General features: G+C 40.0%; 1 non-coding gene across 1 annotated transcript; it reads right to left on the bottom strand.

Annotated features, from left to right (window-relative positions):
• Positions 1-12,025: 12,025 nt before the first annotated feature.
• On the bottom strand, positions 12,026-12,131 carry LOC149767960 (small nucleolar RNA R71). The gene has a single exon (XR_016400080.1). It is a non-coding gene; the product is annotated as a small nucleolar RNA R71 (small nucleolar RNA).
• Between the last annotated feature and the right edge of the window lie 11,477 nt (positions 12,132-23,608).

Here is a 23,608-nt window from a genome sequence, read left to right on the forward strand (position 1 = left end):
GTCTCCCTCTTCCGGATTCGGAATCCCAGCCAGCTTTTTTCCGGAGTAGTCTCCTTCCCAGCAGCCAGTAATCCAACTCCTTCCGTCCGACTGCAAGCATGATCCCAGCCCCCTTCCGAATTTGAGATCTTTTGCGTCCGTGATTCAATTCCAAGCTTCACGTGTCAACTCCATTCCGGAATCCCCAGCCTGTGATTCAGCCCTCCCGCATCATGCCAAGGATCACGCATCCAAGTTGGGATATGTATTCAGCCCCTTCTCCCGTCCGTATCCATATTCCACGGATCACCTCTTTTGCAACCAGCTCCCGAGATCCAGCCCTTCATCCTCTTCGTCCGCAATCTGCCTCCCGGCACCACGCCCCGGAATCAGCCGCCGTGATCCCTTCTTCCTTCTCTCCGCGTGCGCCGGACGGCTATAAGAGGGGAGGGGGCGTTCGATGGCAAGAAAAAAGGGGAGCTCGGTTGGGAGAAAAATAGGGGAGACCCTCTATTTTGGTGAAAAGAAGAAGGGAGCCGAGAGGGAAGAAGAAAAAAAAAAGAAATAAAAAAAGAGAGAAAGGAGGGGGAAAGAGAATAGTTTTGAATATTTTGGGAATAATGGGAGGTGATCAATTTCATTTGAAGATAGCAATGTATCAGGGCATTGTAGTTCTTATTTTTTTTTTTATTTTGGAGCTTGTTTAAATTCTTATCTTCAATAAAATATTTCTTTTATGATATTTAAATCTTGAGTATGCCATTTACTATTCATATTTGCTAAAGTAGTCTAAGATGATCTATGCCTAGGAAGATGAGGTGTGCTGCACCCTAGGTTAGCATAATTAGGTAGACACTTCATGCTATACCAAAGATGGATCTTCCTAAACCTCTTTATGTTTTTATTTTAAAAGGCTTGTAGCCAATTTGCATGCCTCTCCAAAAGATAAACATTAAGAACACAGTCCCTAATGCAATGCTACGTGGTGGATTCCAAACCCTAGATCCATCTACTTTGATAAATTTCAATTCGTACTCCTAGATAGAGATGGGCAACGGGCCGTGCCGGGCCGGCCCGGCCCAGGCCCCCCGGGCCCAAAAACTAAACGGGCCGTGCCTGGCACGGCCCGTCCAGCACGGAAGGCCAGCCCGGCCCGGCCCCAGGCCCCTCTATTGGTGGGCCGGGCCGGGCACGGCACGCCACGGGCCGTGCCAGGCACGGCCCGCAACGTCTCCAAACGGGCCGTGCCTGGCACGGCCCGCAACGTCTCCAAACGGGCCGTGCCTGGCACGGCCCGTAACGGCTCCAGACGGGCCGTGCCAGGCACGGCCCGTCTGGAGAGGGGGGAGGAAAATAGCCGTTTCCAACGGCTATTTTCGTGAAAATGACCCTTTTACCCCTCCCAACAGTCCAATAACGGCTGAATTGAGGGGTATTTTGGAAAAAAAAATTTTGAGCTTCTATAAATAGCCCATTCCTCCCTCATTCTCACCACACCAAACCTCTCATTCTCTCCTTCTCTACTGCTATTATTTCTCTCTTCTAAAGTGCTCTTCTAGCAATTTAATTTTTAGTTTGTTCAAGTGCTACACAAGAGGAGGTTCCTGTTGAGAAGAGAAGGTCGCTTCTGTTGAGAGCACAAGAGGAAGCTCGGAATCTCGGCTCTGCCTCTGCCCTCCGACCCTCTACTCAATTCCTCCTTGCGGTTAGTTTTTATTTTTTGAATTAATCATAGATATGTCATCTTTTGAGGAAAGTCAGTTTGGCATTCCTGTTTCTGAGGAAGAAGAAACTAATCCCCAACCCCCTGTTCCTAGTTCCTCTAGAACTGGTGAACCGAGTGAAGGTCAAACCTCTTCTCGTAAGAGGACTAGTACTGTATGGAATGAATTTGATAGAGTTATGGTTGAGAGAGTCTGGAAAGCTAAATGTAAAAAATGTGCCAAACTTTATAGTTGTAGTAGTAGTGGGGGAACAGGGCATTTAAAAAGACATCAAGAGAGTCATAGGATGCATGATTCTCATGCTCAAACTCAAAGTACCCTTAATATACAAGGGGGATTACTTGTAGGTAATTTTGCATATAATCATGAAAATCAAAGAAAAGCACTTGTAAAATGGATAGTTAAGGATGAATTACCTTTTAGTTTATGTGAATCTTTTAATTTTGAAGAATATGTTCAATTAAACCTACAACCTGCTTACAAAAGAACTAGTAGGCGTACATTTAGAAGAGTAGCTATGACCAATTTTTTAGCAATGAAACAAAATTTAATTGAAACATTTTCTACTTTAAATGTAAAAATTTCATTAACTTCTGATATTTGGTCAGCATCTGTAGGTAGTAATTGTTTTATTGCCATTACTGCTCATTATATTGATAATGATTGGCAATTAAATAAACGTATTCTTGCTTTTCGTGCTTTTGATTTTCCACATTCTGGGCAACAAATTTCAAATATAATTTATCAAACTGCATGTTCATATAATATTAATGATAAAATTATGTCTATTACTTTTGATAATGCATCTAATAATAATTCTGCTGTTGTATTATTAAAAGACTCATTGCATCCCATATTAGATGGAAATTTACTGCATATTAGATGTGCATGTCATATCTTAAATCTTTCTGTTCAAGCTGGCATGGGCATGATTCAAGATGTGATTTCAAAAATTAGAAATGCAGTTTCTTTTATTCATGCTTCTAGATCAAGACTTCAAGAATTTAAGGAATTATGCATAAATCATGGTAAACGTTTTAAAAAATTTAAACTTGATGTAATTACTCGTTGGAACTCCACATATTGCATGATACATGATGCATACCCATATAAAAATTTATTAAGTGCATATATTAATGATCGTGGATTAGGATTTACATTGACTGAAACTGATTGGAATAAAGGAAAAATTTTGGAAGATTTTTTGCTTAGTTTTTATAATGCTACCAATGTTCTTTCTGGTATTTATTACCCTACTTCATGTTCATTTTTACAACAAGCATATATAATTAGTCAAAAATTTGCAGAACATAGATATGATGATGTTTTAATGCCTATTATTGACCTAATGGAATCTAAATGGAATGAGTATTGGGACAGGATATGTCCTATGCATAACTTAGCTGCTGTATTTGATCCTAGAGTTAAATTAAATGGCGTGCTAATTTTACTTGATGCATACTCTGAAAATATGAATCAAGATGCTGAATCTGCTAAAGATGAGGTAAAAAAACTTTTTTATGATATTTATGCTATATATGATGAAAAAATTCGTGGATCTAGAACACAAATACAAACCTCTATTTCTCCTTCTAGTAGTTCTCGTTCGTCATCTATTTTTTCATTCATTGCACAGAGAAGATACACACATGCTTCAAGTTCCTCTTCATCTTCTTCATCTTTAAGTAGTGAACTAGAATTTTATTTACGAAATGATCTTCATTCTGCATATGATGAAAATCAAATAGAGAATCTAGATGTATTATCTTGGTGGAAGAATGTTAGAAATCAATATCCTGTTATGTCTGCAATTGCACGCGATATTTTAGCTGTGCCGATGTCCACGGTAGCATCGGAATCCGCTTTTAGTGCAGGTCGGCGTGTTCTTGACGAAAAGAGAAGTAGGATGACGGGCGAAACGGTGGAGATGCTTCTCTGCTTCAAGGATTGGCTGGATGCTGAGGCAAGACTTCAAGATAAAGGTGGACATAATACAACATCCTCTGATGATGATGATACAAACACTACTGAAGACTGAAGACTGAAGACTGAAGAGTGAATACTGATTCACTGAATCACTGATGATTAGTAAGATTTCTTAATTTTTTATAATTGTACATTTTTATTGTATTCTGGAGGTCAGACCAAGGTCCAAACCTCGGCCCTTTCTTAGTTTCTTATTGTATTCTAGAGGTCAGACCAAGGTCCAAACCTCCCTTCATGTACCATTTTGATTTAAATTAATAAACTGGTAGGGGTCTATGCCAAACCCCCCACCATTAAGGTGGCTTTATATTCATAAATCATAAATTCTTAGTGTTCAATATTTATTAATTTATTAAAAAAATTTATGAAGCATTAATTTTTATCGGGCCGAGCCGGGCCCAGGCCCGGACCGTGCCAGGCCCGCGTGCCAGCCCGGCCCAGGCCCTTATGGGCCGTGCCGTGCTTGGCCCGCGGGCCTAGACCGGGCCGTGCCGGCCCAGGCCCGAAGCGGGCCGTGCCAGGCACGGCCCGCTGGCCAGGACCCTCTAGCCCAGCACGGCCCTCTCGAAGGGGCCGTGCCAGGCACGGCCCGGCACTGTAGCTGGCGGGCCGTGCCAGGCACGGCCCGCTTCGTGCCGTGCCGTGCCGGGCCGTGGGCGGCCCGGCCCAGTGCCCATCTCTACTCATAGATTAATTTAGTTAAATCAAGTTAGCAAATTCTTCTTTTTGATTTATTATTAAAAAAATAACTAGTCTCCAATCCCTTGGACCGACATCTGTAATCACTATCCTACAGGATACGTGTTATTGCGTGGTTTACTTTTGAAATTGAAAGAACCGATCAATTTTTGGCGTCATTGCCGGGGATTGCTAGCAGAGTTATTTTTTCTATCATTAAAATAAATAATAATAATTAAAAAAAACTTTCAAAAAAATATATATATCTAAAATAAAATAAAAATTATTTTCTATTATTGTTACTTTTCTTATCTCCTCTTTCTCCCTCACTAATTTTTAATTTTTCTTTCTATACTATTTGTTTAGGAATCGACAAAAAAATCTAGGATGATCAAAAAGAGAACTGCTGGAAAAGGAATACTGTAGAGGTTTGCCTAAAAAAAAAAATTTAAATTGCTGGAGAAATTCCCTTTAGTAACCTCTAAACCTTTCTTATTTAAATTAATTATTAGCTTGAAATTTTGTGGTGATTGTTTGATTTTAATTTCAGCAAAAGTGTGAATGCATGTTTGATACACATACACAAATTAATCCGCACATAGTAAGAGCAATCACCCCAACAAGATAAGAGCCGGATTTCATCACCGGATTCTTGCCCAACTTAGGTGAACTCAATCTCACATAGTGTCACTTTAATTAAAATCAATTAGACGTTGGCTCCTAGGGACATTCGAGCTCAATAGAACGAAGATCAACGAAAGTTGCACCAATTTTGCTCTGTGGCTTAGTTGATGTCTAGGCAAGCTTGGTCCCTATAAGGGAGACAGTTCATCTGTTCGAGGCAAGTGGGTTTTAAGTGGGACCTTCGCAAACGCATCGTGACCCCTCCACTTACCTGGGAGCTTACCTGGTCAACTCGGTTCATTAGACCGGATTGGAGGCTTAGGTGCCCTCTTCAAACCAGTTAGGATCTAGTGATTTTAGGACAAATACAAGGATTGATGTGTTTATCTTTTATTGCATGCTTGACTGATCAAGTACTATTGTATGCAAGGGAGTCGTTCTAGAGTACGTGACCTATTACCTTTTGACCCTGAAATAGAACGGACCCTTAGGAATATTTGAGTTGAGATCAGAACATTAGAATCATCCCCACCTCTTGAGATGGCTGATAAACTTTAAAGACCACGCAATAGCACGTATCTAGTAGGATAGTGATTACGGGTATCGATCCACAGGGATTGGGGTACAGTTATTTTTCTTTAAAAATAAAAATATTTGAAAAAGAGAATTTGTGAAGACTATTAAACTAAGTAATTTAATAAGAAATGCAGTTAAAATGATCAGTTTGGAGGAACCTAGGGCGAGGAATTCACCACTAACATCAGAACAAGGGTTATTTATAATTTATTTCGTTCTTGGATTAACATGCAAATTGGCTACAAGCCTAATAAGCATTCGAATAAAATTTCACAGAAGTAATTTAGGCATAATCCATTTTTAGTTTAGCATGAAATGTCTACCCTAATCTAAGGTGGTAGCACATCGCATCTTCCTTAAGCATGAACTATCTTATTCATGCTAAACTCGGACTCTGTTCTAGCAGGGGTTGCGGAAGGAATGAAGATCTTGGATGACCGAAGCATGGAGGAAGTCGACGAGATAGGCTTAGATGCTGGATGCGAAGATCATGGGATATGGCCTGATCTGTTCAATGCGAAGGAGAAGCTTGGACGATGGCTGGAAACGGTTGGTTTGGACGCTGGGACTTGGCTGGGAGGAGCTGGATCTTATCGTGGGTCACGGGAGGATGAAGCTGAGGAAGCTGGGGAGCAGGGGATCTTTGGATAAGGCTTGGGATTTGTTGATAAATACTGAACGATAATGAAGGGGATATGAGAAGTTAAGTTGTTTTGTCAACGGAGAGGAGCTGGGGGTTGTGTTTAGAGATGGAATAAGGATGGGTTGAGGCTTTGAGATCCGTGCAATTAGATGATATACTTTGAGATATAAGAAACAAATAATTGAAGAGATTTTATTAAAATCGGATCATGTGGAAAAAGAGTTGGGTGACTGAATCAGAGGGTCTTGATTTGCGGGGTGCATATGATTTGGATTCAGGGATCATCCCAAATAAGTTTGACTTGACCTGCATTCATTAGGCTTAATTATTAAATAATTAAATCAACTCGAATTACCTCTGATAATTATTAAAATGCAATGATGATGGTAATACATATTTTATGGTTAACTTTACGAAATATGTGAATTAAAATAATGATAAGTGCTATGAATAAAAGGTTAATTTATGCATTATTTAGCACTTATCACACCCCCCAACCTACATTTTGCTAGTCCTCAAGCAAAATAAAAGCTAACTCACTTTCGCAGGAATCGCGATTGCATTTACCGTATGCAATAAGGCTTTAAACCCCTAGGTGGCCCTAGTGGACGAGTTTTGTCTCGTGAGGGTTTCCGGCTCAGATACCCACAAACTGTGTCGAAAAAATTTATTTTATTGTTTTATAAAATCTAATTTCAAATGCATAGGTGCTAAAAATTTCAAAAGCACACAAAGTTTTAATTACTAAGTCAGCCCAAATCCTAAATCAGTATGCAATTTAAGTTGAAGTCATTAAGTTTCTGTTAGAGAGTTGTAAGGCTAATTTATACTTGGGTGCTCGGTGATGTCTGGACCATACACAAGCTAAGGCTTTAGATCCCCAAAATACTGCTAAAGCTAGTAGTTTTCAAGAATTGGTCAGATAATACCTAATCACTGATTCAAAATCATTCTATCTTGCAGGATTTCGAGAGTTGTGGATGTTTACTTTAATACCTCATAGGCTTTATCTGTAATATTCCAGTTTACTCGAATTTTTACAACGACGGCTTTCACACTATCGTCTTTTTCAAGGTCAATATTATTTTTTCTTTTTTCTTTTCTTTTTTTTTTTTTTTTATTTTGTATTTATAAATAAATAATGCACTTTTACTCTTGTAATGCTTCCTCCGTGTAGCGAGCATTCAGTCAACAACTCCCATGCCAGATGGCATAAGGTGTTGGGCATCAAGACTCCCCTACGGACCTATGCTCGGGTTCATCATCACAAGCCCGCTGACCTTTGACAATAGGTAGACCTTTTCGATGTACCTGACTAAATTCACTTTTTTTTTCTCTTTTTTTTATATATAAATATGGGATAATAGTGAATTAGATAGGAATGATTCATCAGGACTCAAGGTTGCTACCAGACTTAACAACATAATGTTGAACCTAACCCTTAGAAGTGCAGGCCATGTGTGTTGTGAAATTCCAAAGTAAAAATTATCTTACAACTCGCTTAAAAGAACTTTTAATAAAAAGAACTCAAATTGACTTACTCCTGACTAGTTATTGGGCTTTTCTTTAGATTTTATATACTTTGTGTATTCATCATTTCAGCACTAAGGCATAGAAATTAGGTTTTTTTTTTTTGAGATAAAACTTATTTAATTTTTTTTTGAGATAAAACTTATTTAAAAATACGAAAACTTTCTTCAAATTCGAATCCTATACCCCCCAACCTAGATCAGACATTGTCCTCAATGTTTTTTTTTTGATGAATTTTTTTTTGAATATTATATTATTATTTTTATTGTTTTATATAATTTTTTATTTTGGACAAAAATATGATGCATATGGAGGATAGAAACATTGTACCTTAGTTGCATCAGTAATATGAGGACTCCTGAAAAAAATATGACAAGAAAATGTGCAAAAATAATCTATGGAAATTGGGTTGCCTCCCAACAAGCGTTAAGTTTAACGTCTTCAGCCAGATGCAGTGCATCCTTAATTATATCATGTCGGGTTCATGCCGAGTTTTCCATAGAAGAAAATTTGTGGGAGACTGATTATCGAGCACGGAGTTGACTGCCTCTATGGTCTTGTCGATATCAAAGTCAAAATGGGCCAAGCATGCATTAAAAGAAAAACACATCGATTCCTTATATTTATCCTAAAATCACTAGACAACTCCTAACTGGTTTGAAGAGGGCACCTAAGCCTCCAATCCGGTCTAATGAACTAAGTTGACCAGGTAAGCTCCCAGGTAAGTGGGGGGGTCACGATGCGTTGCAAAGGTCCCACATAAAAATCACTTGCCTCGAACAGATGAACTGTCTCCCTTAAAGGGACAAAGCTTGCCTAGACATTAACTGAGCCACAGAGCGAAATTGGTGCAACTTTCGGTGATCTTCATCCTATTGAGCTCGAATGTCCCTAGAGGCCAACGTCTAATTGATTTTAATTAGAGTGGTAACTATGTGAGAATTGATTCACTTAATTTGGGCAAGAATCTGGTGATGAAATTCAGTTCTTATCTTGTTGGGGTGATTGCCCTTACTATGTGCGGATTAATTGGTGTATGTGTATCAAGCATGCATTCACACTTTCGCTGAAATTAAAATCAAACAATCACCACAAAATTTCAGGCAAACTGGGAATCAATTTAAATAAGAAAGGTTTAGAGGTTACCAAAGGAAATTTCCCCAGCAATTTTTTTTTAATATTTTTTTGGCAAACCTCTACAACATTCCTTTTCCAGCAATTTTCTTTTTGATCGTCCCAGATGTCTTCTTCGATTCCTGATTAAATAATACCAAAATCAAAAATTAGTAAGAGAGAAGAAGGAGATAAGGAAAGTAACAAAAAAATAGAAAATATTTTTATTTTATTTTAGATATATATATTTTTTGAAAGTTTTTTTTTTGAAAGTTTTTTTTTATGAAAAGAAAAACAACTATGTTAACAATCCCCGGCAACGGCGCCAAAAATTGATAAACTTTAAAGACCACGCAATAGCACGTATCTAGTAGGATAGTGATTACGGGTATCGATCCACAGGAATTGGGGTACAGTTGTTTTTCTTTAAAAATAAAAATATTTGAAAAAGAGAATTTGTGAAGATTATTAAACTAAGTAATTTAATAAGAAATGCAATTAAAATGATCAGTTTGGAGGAACCTAGGGCGAGAAATTCACCACTAACATCAGAACAAGGGTTATTTATAATTTATTTCATTCTTGGATTAACATGCAAATTGGCTACAAGCCTAATAAGCATTCGAATAAAATTTCACAGAAGTAATTTAGGCATAATCCATCTTTAGTTTAGCATGAAATGTCTACCCTAATCTAAGGTGGTAGCACATCGCATCTTCCTTAAGCATGAACTATCTTATTTTTACTTCAATGATCATGAAGAGCAGTTGTGTAAACTTCATATTTAAAATCATAGAAATTAAATATGAGATGAAATAAAATATTCATTAGAACAGAATAAGGTTTATACAACTCCAAGAATAGAAATTAAAAATATAAAAACCCTTGGCTCTTTGTTAGGGCTACATCCGGCCCTGGAGAAGAGATCAGCCCTGCATGGAGTTGGAGACGGCAGCAGCAGCACAGCAGCAGGCTCCCATCTCTTCCTTCATGATTTCTTTGTTTGAAATATTCCCAAAATAACAAAACTCTTCTCTCTCCTCTTATTTTTTTATTCTTCCGTGGGAACTTGCCTGTGAACCCGAGCTCTTCTTCTCCCCGTCGTGAATTTGGCCTCTGAGGAGATGGGAGAAGCCTCCCCCCCCCCCGGTGGGGGAAGAAGGAATGGGATCAGCCCCCTCCCCTGGTGGGGAAGAGGAGGAATGGAAGAGAATGCCTCTAGCCTTCATCATCGACTCCCTTTTATAGCCTTCACAGCCGCTGTTATCTCATCACGTCGTGGGAAGATAAAGATGACAGGAAGTAGGATAAGGCTCACGAGTGGTTAATCGTTGGGAGATAATCCGTGATGAAGCTGTTATCCTGATCCGTGATGAAGAAGATATGAGCTGCAACTGCTGCGGAGAAGATCTCGGATGCGGAAGGAGCTGGAACGGTGAAGCTTTGTTTTGAAGAAGAGGATCAGGATGATCCTCTGTTCCGTTTCCGAAACAGGGGATGATAATGTTCGGATAATGTTCACGGCTGGGAGATGAAGCTCAATCGCAAAGGATTCGGGAAGATGAGGAGAACATGATGAAGTTCAAAGCTGTTAATCCAAGGGATGAAGTTGTTTGGGATACAATCATCTCGGGAGGTAGATTTGAAGTGATCCAGTTAGATGAAGAACTGATCGGTTTGGGATGCAGGAGCTTCGGAAGACATGGGAAGCTGATTTACTTGGGATTCCTTTTGACGTGGATGAAGGGAAGGGATCACGAAAGCATGGGATCATGATAAGATTAAGATGCCGTTGGGAAAGATATGAGTTAGTTCACGGAAGGAAATGGTTGGGATTCATTCGGGAAGATGCAAATGGGATACTCGTAACAGGGGAACTGCTGGCAGTGGTTGGAATCGGATTCATGGATGGATGCTGCTGGTTTGGATTTAGTTTAACAGAGCCCTGTTCGTTGGAAGCGGGAGATCACCCACGGTTGGCTGGTTTTGCTGAGATTTGGAGCTATCCATGGAGGGTAGACAGATCCGTGGGTGGTTGGATCGATGAAGACTCGGACTCTGTTCCGAAGCAGGGGTTGCGGAAGGAATGAAGATCTTGGATGACCGAAGCATGGAGGAAGTCGACGAGATAGGCTTAGATGCTGGATGCGAAGATCATGGGATATGGCCTGATCTGTTCAATGCGAAGGAGAAGCTTGGACGATGGCTGGAAACGGTTGGTTTGGACGCTGGGACTTGGCTGGGAGGAGCTGGATCTTATCGTGGGTCACGGGAGGATGAAGCTGAGGAAGCTGGGGAGCAAGGGATCTTTGGATAAGGCTTGGGATTTGTTGATAAATACTGAACGGTAATGAAGAGGATATGAGAAGTTAAGTTGTTTTGTCAACGGAGAGGAGCTGGGGGTTGTGTTTAGAGATGGAATAAGGATGGGCTGAGGCTTTGAGATCCGTGCAATTAGATGATATACTTTGAGATATAAGGAACAAATAATTGAAGAGATTTTATTAAAATCGGATCATGTGGAAAAAGAGTTGGGTGACTGAATCAGAGGGTCTTAATTTGCGGGGTGCATATGATTTGGATTCAGGGATCATCCTAAATAAGTTTGACTTGACCTGCATTCATTAGGCTTAATTATTAAATAATTAAATCAACTCGAATTACCTCTGATAATTATTAAAATGCAATGATGATGGTAACACATATTTTATGGTTAACTTTACGAAATATGTGAATTAAAATAATGATAAGTGCTATGAATAAAAGGTTAATTTATGCATTATTTAGCACTTATCAATGGCTGAAGAACAACCCAAACTCCTGAGGGAGTACTTTACTCCCACCATTTACACTTCCCCATCTTGCATTCGATTACCTGAAGTAGCAGCTGTACAATATGAAATAAAGTCTAGTGTGATCGAAATGCTCCCATCTTTTTATGGGCTCACCAACGAAGACCCATATAAACACTTAGATGAATTTCTTGAGATTTGCACCACTGTCAAGATTCAGAATTTCACTGATGATGCTTTGAAACTTAGATTATTCCCCTTCTCCCTTAAAGATAGAGCCAAACAATGGCTGAATTCTTTAGAAGCCAACTCGATTCGTTCTTGGGATCAAATGCAACAAGAATTCCTAAAAAAATACTTTTCCATAGGGAGAACGAACCAGTTTAGACGTGCCATCACAAGCTTCTCCCAAACTGAGGGAGAAGAATTTCATGAAACTTGGGAGAGATTTCGGGACCTAATCCGTAAATGCCCTCATCATCAAATACCTAAGTGGCAGCTAGTGCAATATTTTTATGACGGATTGACTGAACGAAACCGTCAGATGATCGATGCTGCATGCGGGGGAACTTTTATGCTTCAAAATGAGCATGAAGCATGGCAATTATTTGAAAATCCTAATGAAAACTCCCTCCACCATGCTTCCTGTTCTCGTCAAGTACCCCCGAGTTCTCAAAGAAAAGGGACCATTTGTGAAATAAGTCATTCCATGGACCTGTCTAGCAAGGTAGATGCATTGTCCCATAAGATTGATCAATTGATGATAGGAGGACATATCGTTAGCTCGTCCCAAGCACAAGTGTGTGCTATCTGTTCTAGCCCATCGCACCCTATTCATGAGTGCCCCTCGGCACCCCAATATCCCGAAGTCGTGCAAGAATACATCAATGCTGCCCAAACACAGCCCAGACCGGGTAATGACCCATTTTCCAAGACATATAACCCGGGATGGCGGAATCATCCAAATTTTTCTTGGAGGCAGCAAGCTTCGAATAATGCCCAATCCTACTCCCAAAATTTTCATCTCTACCGTCCCTCAACTCAATTTCAACACCCTCCTCCTCCAACCCAAAGAAATACAGCCTTTGAGGAGAAAGTGTTGACTGCCCTTCAAGGTTTGGAGACAAACACACAACTATTGCACTTTCACACGCAATCAATTGCTAAGCAAGAATCCCAAATGGGTCAACTAGCCAATGCATTAAACAAGCGAGAGGAAGGTAAGCTTCCAAGTCAACCAATGAGTAATCGTAGGGGACACAATACGTGGCTCAAGAAACTTGACTAAATCATGAGCAAGCCAATGCTTTGACTACCCTTAGGAGTGGACGTGTGATAGATAATAAGGTTGGGGAGGGTAACAACAAGGAAGATGAAGAAAAGGAGAGGAATGTATCACATGAAAACCCAAAACCTTCTTCAGTTAATCCACCATCTGCCACAACCCACATTTCAAAGGCCTCATTCCCTAAAGCACTTAATGCACCCTCTCCCTTTGGCAAGAAGGGAACTTCACTAGAAGAGATGATGGAGGTCTTCAAACAAGTTAAAATCAACCTCCCACTCCTTGATGCCATCAAACAAGTTCCCTCCTATGCCAAATTTCTCAAAGACCTTTGCACCCAAAAGCAAAAATCTAGGACACATGTGCCTAAAAAGGTCCTCTTAACTGAGCAGGTAAGTTCCATTCTCCAACACAACACCCCTCCAAAATTCAAAGATCCTGGTGCTCCTACTATTTCCTGTGTCATAGGAAATAACTCAATCGACCGAGCACTCTTAGATCTAGGGGCAAGTGTGAATCTTCTACCCTATTCAGTCTATGAAAAATTTGGGTTAGGTGAATTAAAACCTACCTCGGTGTCCTTACAATTGGCTGATCGATCTGTGAAGATGCCAAGGGGGATGATTGAAGATGTTCTTGTCAAGGTAGACAAATTCTATTTTTCAGTAGATTTTATCGTCCTTGACATGGAACATGTGCCCAACCTAAAAAAACAAATTCCTGTGATTCTTGGTCGTCCCTTTTTAGTGACAGCCAATGCATGTATCAACTATAGAACTGGGGCAATGAATATATCATTTGGAAACATGAAAATTAAGTTAAATGTGTTTCATGCCGCTGACCAACATGTGAGGGAAGACGAGTATTGCCTAATTGATGAAATGGATGATCTTGTAGAGAACGCCCTTCCCTATATCTTAGCAAATGATCCCTTAGAGGCATGTTTGGCCCATTTTGACATTGACAACTTTGATATAGACAAGGCCGTAGAAGAAGTTAACATCTTACTCGACAATCAATCTCCTATGAGTTCCCTTCCTTGGAAGATCCGACCTGAACCCCTTCCCCCCATTGCTAGCACATCACTTTGTCCTTCCATTGATTCTCCACCTAAACTTGAGTTGAAGCCACTTCCGACAAATCTTAAGTATGCCTTTCTAGGACCAGAAGATAGCCTCCCTGTAATCATCGCAGCCAACTTATCTACTGAACAGGAGGGTAAACTTTTAAGGGTGCTAGAAGAGAATAAACATGCCATAGGATGGTCTGTAGCCGATTTGAAAGGGGTTGACCCCTCTGTTTGTATGCATCGAATTCATCTAGAAGATGATGCAAAGCCCACCCGAGAAATGCAAAGAAGACTCAATCCAAACATGAAGGAGGTAGTCAAGAAAGAAGTGGTGAAGTTATTAGATGCCGGAATCATTTATTCAATTTCTGATAGTAAGTGGGTGAGTCCGACACAAGTGGTACCCAAGAAATCAGGTATCACTGTGGTTGAAAATACGGAAGGAGAATTGATACAAACACGCACAACCACGGGTTGGCACGTGTGCATTGACTACAGAAAACTTAATTCAATGACTAAGAAGGACCATTTCCCTCTACCTTTCATAGATCAAATTTTGGAACAGTTGGCTGGTCAAGATTTCTACTGCTTCTTAGATGGTTATTCTGGATATAGTCAAGTACCTGTTTACCCGAACGATCAAGACAAAACCACTTTTACTTGCCCATTTGGGACATTTGCATATAGGAGGATGCCTTTTGGACTATGCAATGCACCCGCAACTTTTCAACGATGCATGATGGCCATTTTTTCAGATATGGTGGAAAACTTTTTAGAAGTGTTCATTGATGATTTCTCAGTTTTTGGCCTATCTTTTGATGATTGTCTGGACAATTTGACCTTAGTTTTGAAAAGAGGTAAGGAGACCAACCTAGTATTAAGTTGGGAAAAGAGCCATTTCATGGTTTAAGAAGGCATAGTTTTAGGACACGTCGTGTCCAAGAGGAGCATTGAAGTAGATAAAGCCAAAGTCGATCTTATTTCCAATCTCCCTCCACCCAAAACTGTGAAACAAATCCGATCATTCCTTGGCCATGCTGGTTTCTACCGTCGCTTCATTCAGGATTTCAGCAAGATTTTCAAACCCTTGTGCAATCTTCTTGCTAAGGACACTCCCTTTGTCTTTGATAAAGCATGTGAGGAGGCATTTAAAAATTTTCGCTTGAAATTAACCACTGCACCTATCATACGGCCCCCTAATTGGACCCTTCCATTTGAACTGATGTGTGACGCATCCGACTATGCCATTGGAGCAGTTTTAGGGCAACGGCTAGATAAAGTACCTCATGTCATCTACTACGCTAGTAAAGCACTCTCAGATGCACAATTGAACTACACCACCACTGAGAAAGAGTTACTAGCTATAGTATTCGCGCTAGACAAGTTTCGATCTTACCTTTTAGGATCCAAGGTTACCGTATTCACTGATCATGCTGCCCTTCGACACCTTCTTGCAAAGAAAGACACCAAACCCCGTCTGATTCGATGGATTCTTTTACTACAAGAATTTGACCTAGAAATTCGTGATAAGAAAGGTACTGCAAATATCGTAGCGGACCACTTATCTAGGATTCTTCTTGAGCCCTCTCAAAATACCTTTTCCTTACATGATTCTTTTCCAGATGAACAATTATTTGAGGTACGAGGAATAAAAATACCATGGTTTGCAAACATAGTAAATTACCTGGCCATACGACGAATTCCTGATGATTGGTCAACTCAAGACAAGAACCGATTCTTTTCACAAGTGAAATTCTATTATTGGGATGATCCCGATCTATTCAAGTATTGTCCCGATCAAGTAATCCGTCGATGTATCCCCGAATGCGAATTTCAAAGTATTCTTTCATTCTGCCATTCACAAGCTTGTGGGGGATATTTTGGGGGTAGAAAAACTGCAGCAAAAGTTTTATAGAGTGGATTTTATTGGCCCACACTTTTCAAAGATACCCATAACTTTTTCCAAACTTGTGAACGGTGCCAACAGATGGGTACCCTCTTCCGTAGAGATATGATGCCTCTCAATCCTATTTTAATTGTAGAAATCTTTGATGTCTGGGGTATTGACTTTATGGGCCCTTTCCCACCATCTTTTGGTTTCGAATACATTCTAGTAGGGGTTGATTATGTCTCCAAATGGGTAGAAGCTGTCGCCACTAAAACTAATGACCACAAGGTTGTGGTTAAATTTTTACATGAAAATATCTTTTGTCGTTTTGGCACACCCCGAGCCATCATTAGTGATGGGGGATCTCATTTTTGCAGCCGGTCTTTCGAGGCTTTGGTTCGCAAATATAACATCACCCACAAAGTTGCTACCCCATACCATCCCCAAACAAGTGGACAAGTCGAGGTGTCCAATAGGGAGTTAAAACACATCTTAGAGAAAACGGTACGTCCCGATAGAAAAGATTGGTCCCAAAGGATAAATGATGCTCTCTGGGCCTACCGTACTGCCTACAAAACTCCTATTGGTATGTCTCCCTACCGATTAGTTTTTGGAAAAGCTTGTCACTTACCGGTAGAACTTGAACATAGAGCTTTCTGGGCGATCAAAAAGTTTAACTTAGACATGGTAGCAGCTGGTCCTAACCGAAAACTCCAACTAAGTGAACTTGAAGAGTTGCGCAATGAGGCCTATGAAAATGCTAAAATTTATAAAGCAAGGACTAAGGCTTTTCATGATAAAAACATTAATCGTAAGTCCTTCGAACCTGGTCAAAAAGTTTGGCTATTCAATTCCAAGTTGCGACTCTTTCCGGGTAAACTTCGCTCTAGCTAGGTGGGATGGACCATTCGTAGTGCAAAAGGTTTCTCCTTATGGTGTAGTAGAGATCCAACACCTCAATGGTGGACATATTTTAAAAGTCAATGGCCAAAGGTTAAAATCTTATGTGGACTGTGTTGCCAACGGGCAATTGATCGAATCCCTTAATTTGGCGAACCCTATTTATCAAAATAATTAAGGATGCACTGTGTCTGGCTGAAGACAATAAACTTAGCGCTTGTTGGGAGGCAACCCAATTCTCTTAGATTTTTTTTTAACATTGAGGACAATGTTAGGTTTAGGTTTGGGGGTATTCATCTTGATTTTCATCCCAAAAAAAAAAAAATAGAAAAAAATGTGTGTTCATTTTCATTTTTTATAAAATAATAATAAATAATAATAAAAATTAAATAAAAAAAGTTTTTGTTTTTAAAAATCTAATTTCTATACATGAATGCGAGAATGATAAATACACAAGGTATATAAAATCTAAAAAGCCCAATGACTAGTCGGAAGTAATATAAATTTAAGTTCTTTTTATTAAGTCTCTCTTAGGGAGTTGCAAGCTAATTAATACTTTGGAATTTCACTACACACTGGCCGACCCTTCTAAGGTCTAGGCTCGACATTATATTGATAGTATAGTAGCAACCTTGGATCCTGATGAATCACACTTATCTAATCCAAAAAAAAAAAAAATCATCAATAATAATGGATTTAGTCAGGAACATCGAAAAGGACTACCTATTGTCAAAGGTCAAGTGGGCTTGTGATGAGAACTCCGAGCATAAGTCCGTAGGGGAGTCTTGATGCCTGACACCTTGTGCCAACTGGTGTGAGAATTGTCGACTGATTGCTCGTTACACGGAGAAATCATCACAAGAGTAAAAGTGCACAATTTATATATCTTAAAAAAAAAAAGAGAAAAAAAACTCTGTATTGATCTTGAAAAAGACGATAGTGTGAAAGCCGTCGTTGTAAAAATTCGAGTAAACTGAAATAATACAGATAAAGCTCGTGAGGTACTAAAGTAAATATCCACAACTCTCGAAATCCTGCAGATAAGATGATTTTGAATCAGTAAGCAGGTCCTTTCGACCAATCCTTGGAAACTACTAGTATTAGCAATATTTTGGAGATCCGAACTCTTAGCTTGTGTACGGTCCAGATTTCACCGAGCACTCCAGTATAAATAAGTCTTACAACTTCCTAACGGAAACTTAATGACTTCAACTTGAATTGCATTTTGACCTAGGATTTGGGCTGACTTAGTAAATAAAACCGTGTGTGCTCTGAAATTCTTATCATTTATGTATCTTAAATTAGATTTTAATATATATAAAAAAAAAGTTTTTGAAATTCTTAGTTAGTATGCATTTGGACTTTGATTTTTCACTTCATAGATCAATCGATTAAAAAAAGAAAAAAAGAAAAAAAAGAGAAAAGAAATTAATAATAACAATAACAATAACTGATTTATTTTAAGATTGAAGTTTGTGGGTAACTTTACTGGAAACCCTCACGAGACTATAACTCGTCCACTAGGGTAACCTAGGGGTTTAAAGCCTTGTTGCATATGGTAAATGCAATCGCGATGCCTGCGAAAGTGAGTTAGAGCTTTTCTTTTTTTATTATTATTTTGCTCGAGGACTAGCAAAATGTAGGTTTGGGAGTATGATAAGTACTGATTAAGCTATAATTTAATAATTTTTTTCCAGCATTTACCAATGTTCTTAAAAGGACAACTACTTATTTTACCATAAAATTGAACAATCTCTTAAATAAATTTAAAATATGGTAAGAAGTAAATAATTCACATGTTTCCGCCTTTTGAGCGTGCCGGCCGGCACGTCTCAGCTCAATAACAGTGGGTTCGAGCCCAATGCCCAGCTGCCATGCATGCACCCAACTTCAGCCAATTGGATTGAGATCAAGCACCGACCACTGTCCGTGGCTCCCCCAAGCAATCCAAGGGTTCAGAAATTTTCATCTCTGCATCACTAAGCGAAATAGGGGAGGCCTTTGTTTTAAATCCACATATGCCCATTTTCACGTCAAAATAGAGCAAGAAATGATTTTTTTCTTTTTTTGTTTTTCTCTTTCTCAGCTGAAACAGGGGAGACCTTTGTGCCGTTGATACCAAATCCTCCCAAGCACACCAAAGCCTCCCAGATCATCGCTTCAAAGCAATGCTCCCAAATCCTCCGCGATCGATTCCCAGCTCCAAACCGTGATCGACTCCCACCAGTCTTCCAATCCTCTTCTCCTGCGATGCATCCAGCCGGGCGTCTTCCACATCCAAGCGGCATCGTCTTCATCCTGGGTACCCCGCCATCAGCCGCGTGCTGCCAGCAATCCGAGCGAGTAGAGGACCAAATCCTCCGCGATCACCGGCCGTCTCCCTCTTCCGGATTTTGAATCCCAGCCAGCTTTTTTCCAGAGTAGTCTCCTTCCCAGCAGCCGGTAATCCAACTCCTTCTGTCCGACTGCAAGCATGATCCCAGCCCCCTTCCGAATTTGAGATCTTTTGCATCCGTGATTCAATTCCAAGCTTCACGTGTCAACTCCATTCCGGAATCCCCAGCCTGTGATTCAGCCCTCCCGCATCATGCCAAGGATCACGCATCCAAGTTGGGATATGTATTCAGCCCCTTCTCCCGTCCAACCAGCTCCCAAGATCCAGCCCTTCATCCTCTTCGTCCGCGATCTGCCTCCCGGCACCACGCCCCGGAATCAGCTGCCGTGATCCCTTCTTCCTTCTCTCCGCGTGCGCCGGACGGCTATAAGAGGGGAGGGGGCATTTGATGGCAAGAAAAAAGGGGAGCTCGGTTGGGAGAAAAATAGGGAGACCCTCTGTTTCGGTGAAAAGAAGAAGAGAGCCGAGAGGGAAGAAGAAAAAAAAAAGAAATAAAAAAAGAGAGAAAGGAGGGGGAAAGAGAATAGTTTTGAATATTTTGGGAATAATGGGAGGTGATCAATTTCATTTGAAGATGGAAGGTCGTCCGGAAGCCATGCTCGGCTAAACGTCTAGTCTAGGGCTGGATGAAGCCCTAGCAATGTATCAGAGCATTGTAGTTCTTATTTTCTTCATTATTTTGGAGCTTGTTTAAATTCTTATCTTCAATGAAATATTTCTTTTATGATATTTAAACCTTGAGCATGCCATTTACTATTTATATTTGCCAAAGTAGTCTAAGATGATCCATGCCTAGGAAGATGAGGTGTGCTGCATCCTAGGTTAGCATAATTAGGCAGACACTTCATGCTATACCTAAGATGGATCTTCCTAAACCTCTTTATGTTTTTATTTTAAAAGGCTTGTAGCCAATTTGCATGCCTCTCCAAGAGATAAACATTAAGAACACAGTCCCTAATGCAATGCTACGCGGTAAATTCCAAACCCTAGATCCATCTACTTTGATAAATTTTAATTCGTACTCATAGATTAATTTAGTTAAATCAAGTTAGCAAATTTTTCTTTTTGATTTGTTATTAAAAAAAAAAAACTAGTCTCCAATCCCTGTGGACCGACATCCGTAATCACTATCCTACAGGATACGTGCTATTGCGTGGTTTACTTTTGATCCAGCCCTTCATCCTCTTCGTCCGCGATCTGCCTCCCGGCACCACACCCCGGAATTAGCCGTTGTGATCCCTTCTTCCTTCTCTCCGCATGCGCCGGACGGCTATAAGAGGGGAGGGGGCGTTCGATGGCAAGGAAAAAGGGGAGCTCGGTTGGGAGAGGGGGGGAGCGGGCTTCGACAGAAAGAGGGGACCCCCTGTTTTGTTGAAGAAAAGGAAGGAGAAAGCCGTGCGTGGAAGGGAGTGAAGAGTAATTTTTTTATGAAGATGGGAGGACTTCCGGCCACCATGAGCAGCTAAATCTTGGTTTAGGGGTTTGATGAAGCCGTGGATGAGTATTTATGTTGCATTTCTTTGATTTTTAGCATTGTAAGACAGTTGCATATTTAATGAAATTATGATCTTGAAATGTCTTGTTTAATTTGTGTAAGATGTTTATCTTGTAGAAAGCCTCTGCATGAATTAATATAGTTTATCGAAATTGAATTCAATACCTGTGGTTTGGAGGAGATTGTTATGCAACTACCAGATTTATCTTTGAGAAATTAATCATCAGATGAATCATGCTAAATAGGACAGACCATGCCTATCCTTAGAGAAGATGGTTTGTACCTGGCTTAGATGACTCATACTGTGGGTTAGATTTCAACTTTTTATATGATTGCCCTAACTTGTAGTTAAGAGCAATCAGATCATACACGCATCTAAATCATTGAAAGCATCATATTTACAAATCCATCGGTGGATTCTAACCCTAAACATCTCTTCCCGTAAAATATTCCTACTACTGCATTCATCTTACTTTTAGCTCTCATTAATCGATAACTTAAAATTCTTTTTACTCTAGCTTATGCCCTTTGAATTAATTTAGTTAAATCAAGTTAGCAAATTCTTCTTCTTGATTTACTTTTAAAAGAAAAATAACTTATTCTCCAATCCCTATGGACTGACACCCGTAATCACTATCCTACAGGATACGTGCTATTGCGTGGTTTATCTTTGAAATTGAAATAACCGATTAAGGATTCCCACAATCCTAATTAGATTAGGATTTTGAATTTATTTTGGATTCCTACTTGGAATAGGATTTCTAGAAATCCTAATTGGATTAGGACTTTGGATTCAAATTAGAGTCCTAATTGGATTAGGATTAAAATTAAATAAGTCCTAATTGGATTAGGATTTATTAAGTCCCAATTAATTATTAATCTAATGAATCAAAATGACTCCTAATTAGATTAGGATTGAAGGGTTCAATTGAGTCATGATTCATTAAGTTTTAATTGGATTAGGACATTGCATGGATCAAACCCAAAATTGGTTTACCCTTGGACTAAGCCTAATTAGATTAGGGCTTAGCCACATTAGGGCATCCCAATCCTCCTTAGAGGAGGATTAGGGCTAACCAAGAGGGAGGGGCACAAGCATTACTTTCCTTCTTCTTTCATTTCGGAGCCCATCACTACCATTACTTTCCTTCTCTCCATATCTTCTTTCTAGCCTCTCGGCATTAGCATTGCTCTCCCTTCTCATGGGCGGCCAATGTCTCCATCACATTTTCTAAGACATTGCCTAGCCTTTTCCCTCCTTGGTGCGGCAACACAAGAGGGGTCGGCGCCCCTCTTGGAAAGTGATCAAGGGCTCCTAATTTGTAGGAGCCCTTCATGCTTTAAAAGGAGGTGTGGGCGGCATCCTAGGGCAATTGATAGAAGCCCTCTCCCCTCCAAGCCGTGGCCTCCCTCTCCTCTTCCTTGGTTCAGCCGCAAGCAAGGAAGAAAGCTCCAAGGTGTTGGCGGCCATCTTCTTCCCTCCTCCTTGGTTCCAACGCAGGGAAAAAGGAAGAAGGCTGCAGGGGCTTTGATCCTTCTCTACTCTTCATCCTTCTTCTTCCTTCTCTCAAGCACAATCAAGGGTTGATCAAAAGGGAGGAGATCAGCCATTGAAAGAAGTCTCTGCAAGGAAGCTAGCACCCCGGGGAGACAAGGAAGCTTTGATCGGATCTCTGCTTTGTGTGGATACCCGTAGAGGTCGGACACTTGAACGGCTTCAAACGAACCTTCATCCTAAAACCACGAACTCCAGTTTGCGGTGATCATCTACCCGCACAAGGTGAAGATCTGATCTTCCAATTGTTTTAAAAGTTTTTAATTCTAATCTATCTACGAACGGTCTTGAAACAACGTTCATGCGATGAACGGTTGATCCCGCGCATGCCTCTTCCGCTGCATCTGAATTGAATTTTTAAAATTTTTCTGTGGCATAGGCGGGTTCCCAACAGTGGTATCAGAGCCAGGTTTCATAGTTTAAGATTAGAATTAATTTTAAACAGGCATATAAGATCTGAAAATTGAAAGATTATGCATGCTGAAATTTTTCTGCATGCAGATTTTTTCAAGGGTGCTGATTTTTACATGCTGATTTTTATGTGATAAATTGATGATTCTAATTGCATTGTTAATGGAATTACAAAGTTTAGAATCATGTTTAGCATGATCAGCAACCTATGTCATAAAATAATCAATCAGATTTCAGATCTGAAAATTATAATTGTTGCATACGGTGATGATCATAGGATTCAAATCCTTTTGGTATCAAATGTAATGACCTGCGATGTGATCTGTAATGTCATGTAATTTTTCAGATGCTTGCATGCATCTTATTTGATGTTTTGAGGGGCCTGTGTGCCTCCTAAAAAGGGATGTAATATATATTTTTATTTTATATATATCTGGTTGTATTTCTATGATGTGATGTACGTCAACGATCAAGTCAAAGACAGTACATGGGATGAACGGCGATCTGAGCGGTTGATGGCGATTGGATCAAGAGTTGATCAAGGATCGAATCAAGAAGGCTTGGAACCAATTTTAAGAGTTGAAGACCAGTAGATCGATTGACGTGCATGTGCTTGTAATATGACCTAATTAGAATCCATGATCATCACCTATTTAAAGTTTAGCTTTATTTATTGCTGCGATTATAACTGCCTGCGATGTGCCCTTTGCATGTGATGTGAATGAGAGCGGGGTAGATAGGTTTACATATGATGTAGCAAACCCAATTGAGACCTAAATTAAAACCTCCTCAATCAAGTCGAGAGTGAACCAACATGAGCGAGTCATATTAGATTAATTGATCTAATTGGTGTCTAGGAAAGCATGAAAGGTGGTTACTTAATTAGGACCTTACTCTCTGAGTAAGAGGAGCCTCCCACCTGCTTACCTGGCCAATTGCTCGATTACCTCTTATGAAGAGCTCAA

The sequence above is a fragment of the Phoenix dactylifera genome, chromosome 3 (genome assembly GCF_051530095.1).
Source record: "Phoenix dactylifera cultivar Ajwa chromosome 3, Ajwa_hap1_PhDact_Kaust_v1.1, whole genome shotgun sequence".
In the NCBI taxonomy this organism is placed as follows: domain Eukaryota; kingdom Viridiplantae; phylum Streptophyta; class Magnoliopsida; order Arecales; family Arecaceae; genus Phoenix; species Phoenix dactylifera.